The sequence below is a fragment of the Grammomys surdaster genome, unplaced genomic scaffold (genome assembly GCF_004785775.1).
Source record: "Grammomys surdaster isolate TR1022 unplaced genomic scaffold, NIH_TR_1.0 185, whole genome shotgun sequence".
NCBI classification, from domain to species: domain Eukaryota; kingdom Metazoa; phylum Chordata; class Mammalia; order Rodentia; family Muridae; genus Grammomys; species Grammomys surdaster.
The window spans coordinates 18282286-18286909 of record NW_021604630.1 but is presented as its reverse complement, the minus strand read 5'-3'; positions in this window follow the sequence as shown (position 1 = coordinate 18286909).

Here is a 4624-nt window from a genome sequence, read left to right as displayed (position 1 = left end):
TTGATCAACTGTCAACGGAATCCTCAGAATGGGACTGGTGGGTTCCTCCTTTAGTCTTGCTAGAATCTTGACTGGTTTGATCTTTTGCAGGTCTTGTGCAGGTAACCATAGCTGTTCTGAGTTGATGAATGAACAGCATGTCATGTCTAGAAGACAGCATTTCATAGAGCTTCTCCCCATCCTCAGACACTCAATGCTTTCTCCTGCCCCTGTTTTCTGCAGTGTTTATTTGAACAACCCTGAATGTATTTAGTGAGATATTTAAAAATAAGTAAATAAAAGAGCACATGACGATGGAAAGGATGCATGTTATCTGGGAGCATGGGGAGATACATAGTCTAAGGACATGATCAAAATACATTATATTCATGTGTGAAAGTATCAAAGGATAAGTAAAATATGATATTAACAAAATAATTTCCTGGACTTTATCTATTTGCTTTCTTGACTGTATTTTTTTTACACAGGATCTCACTGTATATCTTTAGCTAGCCCATAACTCATTTGACAGCCTCAAACTTAGGACAATCCTTCTGCCTTAGCCTCTCATGTGCCAAAATTATAGACATGAGCCACCATGCCTGGCTAAAACACTAGACATATATCTCTTTCCTCCTCCTTTCTTTTTTTATTTTCCCAGTTAAGAATACAGTTCTTAAACTCAGTTGTCTTCCTCATGGCTGCAAATATATGCACCACTAAGCTGCATTTCTTGTTGGCTCTCGATCAATTGTATTTGATTTCAGTTTTGAAGGCTAAATTGATATCTATCTGGAATTCTTGGGGTATAAGTATTCAATTTTTGCTATTAAAAATGTTCAATTTGAGGATTGCTTAAATCGATTCAGCAAAAATAACAGATTAGTGATTTCAATCTAAACCCCCTGTTCCATAATCTAAAGCAACAAACCTGGACCAAAGCATCTAAAAATGTTATTGCAATGTCCAGTGGTTACTATGTTTTCATTTTCATGTTAATTTTTCTTCATGAAAAATATTCCTCCATAAGATTGCTTTCATCTGACTCTCAGCTGGGGACTTCTGTGAACAGCCCTTACTCAGTGCTTTGTAATCAAAACATTGTTTTGGCTTTGTGAATATTTTTGTTTTATTTTTCCTTTTTAATGGTGGTTGTTGCCAACTAAGAATGTAGTCTGATTGGAATTGCTGTGTTGACAGTCACAAATGAAACAAAAATGACAAGTGAGAAAATGTCAGTGTTTTCAGTGTGAAAGTAAAGCTGTTTGTAGTCTTTTTCCAGTTCATGAAGAAATAAAAACAGAAAATTTTGGAATAATTGAAAATTTTATACTTTATAAATAAACACTCTTACCTAACATTTATTTTAATATTCCATCAATTCCATATGTGCAATTAACTAGAGCAACTGCATTTGAATATTTAATTATATAATTAATAGCTTTAGGGCTTACTCTATGTCTGTATTTATGGGTATCTCCCAAAACAAGACTTTCTGTAAGGAAACGTCTGGAAGTTTGTAAGTGATTGAATTGAACTTAAACTGAAGTTGGAAGACAGGGTTGAAGAGTCTACCACAGGGCCTGGCCAGTAGAACTAACTTTTGAAGGCATAAGACATTATTCTGTATTAGCAGGCCATAAAAGGAGTCATGTAGAAGTCTTGATCTTTTCCACTTGCCTAAAGGTTGCTTTTTTTCTCTCAATTTTTAAGTCCTCTAAGATTAAATAAGTCTCTAATGCATTATAATAATTTGTAAAGTGCTTGCTGTAGAGAGATGAGGTCAGCCAATGTGTGGTTGGGAAACAATTCTCTATACTCATCTAGTGCATAAGACTTTGTTCTCCATATCCATCACTGCCCCCTCTGTCCCCTGAACAGTCAGCGAAAGTCTAAATTTAAAAAGAACAAGTGAATGTTTTGGAAATCAGCTGGTGAGCACTTCCATCTCATCTGAATATTTATTTTGAGCCTGAGAGTGGAATTTTCTTTAAATTAGGTGCAGTTTGAAAACAATAACCTAGAAGTAGGAATATCAAAAGGTTTTCAGTTTCCTGAATGATCAGAAATGATCTCACAGACAATAAGTATGTGAAGAAATAGAGTATCAGTAACTTCTGCAAGGATGTCCTTGCCTTTTGGCCTTTGCTACACCTCACCTATTCCCACCAACCATCTTTAAGGAAACACTAAAAATGAGTTTTGGCTGGTTCAGAACTTTTTATTTTTTTATTTTGTGTGTGTGTGTTTAAAGTTTTTTTTTAAATATTTAAATTTTATTTATTTTTCCCTTTTATTAAATGCAGATTTCTTTCTGTTCTATGTAATCTGAATCTAGTTTCCCTTCCCTCTACCCCTCCTAGTTTCTCTCCACCTCCTCTTCCAACTGGATGTACTCCCTTTTGTTTATTCTTAGAAAAGAATAGGCTTCTAGGACATGATAACAAACCATAACAAAATAAAATACAATAAGATAAAATGAAAATCATCATATCAAAGTTGGACAAGACAAGCTAACAGAAAAACAAAAGATTTCCAAGAGATGGCACAGGAATCAAAGGCCCAGTGACTTACGTATTCAGGATTCTTATTCATGTACTAAACTAAAAGCTATATATATTATATTCAGAGGACATGATGCAGACCCATGTAGGCTCTGTGCTTGCTATTTCAATCTCTGTGATTTTGTATGCTCAGTGGTTTTAGAGGGACTTGCTCTCCTTTTGTTTTCTGTCACCTCTATCTCTCCCACTCCCTTTCTCTCCTCTTCTGCAGGGTTTGTAAGATATGAGGGGAAGAATTTGATGAAGATATCTCATTTAGAGCTGTATGCGAACCTTTTTGTTGATGGAATAAGGTAATATGCTCTCTTTCAAAAAGCTTTATTAAATGTTAAGTTGTTTTTCCTATCCTCTGAAATATTGGTTTTGAGGTTCACTTATGACAGTTGCTCATTTTCATTGCTGAATAATATTCTGTCATGTAACAGTGCAAAATTATCTGCTGATATTGCCCATGAACATATATCCTAGTGCTGGTAGGGCATTATTAGAAATATATATTTCAGTATTTTCAGACAATTATGCATAGCTTTCTAAAGCATTAGAAAGTTCTCATTCTCCTCTAGTAGTGATGAGATATAGTTTATTTTCTTCCTGGACAATCATTTTTAATGATATTTTAAAAATATTTTGATAATGATTTTCCATTGAGTCACTGATTGATATTGCATTGCTCTTGATCAGAATCTTTCCAGTTGCTTCTCAACACTTCCAGTTTATACCATTTGTCTTCAGCAAAATAATCAACAGCTCTCACATTACTTCCTGAATGACATTTGGGTACCCTATTTTGAAATCATTCAGTCCGTATCTCTTGTTCATTATTGTGTAAAATTGTTCTTCGACTGCGGGTCTGAGAATTATTTGAATACTTGGGAAATGAGTCCTTTGGTAGGAACACTGATCTTCCATAAAACAGGCAAGCCACTTACCTATAGCTTGCCTGTTATTACCTTGGTGCTTTTTTTTTGGACAAAGATAAAGTTTTAATTTGAATTCTTACCATAAATATGATTTGGGTCCTATTTTAATCTATTCTACGAACAAAAGGCTATTCTCTCTCTTCTTTTATATTTAGGTCTTGTATTATTTCAATTTTAGTCAAGGTTAAAGTTATCTCACAAGTTTTATGGTTGATGTCTATGCACCAAAACACCATGTGTCCCCACTACTTAGAACACCGTCTTTGACATGTATCAAATAGCAATAGGTATGGGCTTTTATTTTTTAACCTTCCATTCTGTTCTAGCAATCTATTTGTTTATTTTTTCCATTAATCCACTGACTTAAACACTTCACCTTTAAAATAAGTCATGACAGCACACTAAATAAGTCATCCAACCTTGTTACTCAAGATTTTTCTTAGCAACTCTGTGCATATTGAATCCTACTTATATTTAGAACAACCTTATTATGATCCAGTAAAAATGCTTCAGTTTTTATTGAACTTACCATGAAATTTGCAAGTATATTTGGTAGCACTGACATTAGTAATCTTGACTCTCTCTACCCAAGAATGTACATATCATGAGATTTATTTAGCTTTCCTTAATGTTTATCAGAGATTGTTTTTGTAGTACTCAGCAAAAAGTTTCATGCTTTTATTTAAATTCATTTCTCTGTATTTATTATTTCATTATGTTGTTAGTAAAATTATAATAATCACATTTTAGTTGTCGATTGTTGGCATATAGGAATCACTTGATTTTTATGAAGTGGAAATTTCTGGTTTCTTCGGAGAATCAATTGTGTCATGTGCCATTTTTCTGGGAAATGCTTTATGAGAGGATGTTTTGCTGAGGACAGACACATGGTGTTTTTCTGGAAGTTGCCTGGAAAAAGGGCATGTGATGTTCTGCTAGAGCAGATGCTTGAGAGGACACATGGCATTTGGAAAGCATATAAGAATAACCCAACAGATGGTGGATGAAGCGGTGGCATTGGTTTGCCTTGCTACTTTTTGCTGAACTTTGTTGGACTTTGCTGATGCTGGAATTCACTGATGATGCTGTAGCAATGGTTCATCTTGCCATCTTCACTGATCATCATTTGTCATGACTTCATAGACAGAAACACATCAAAGA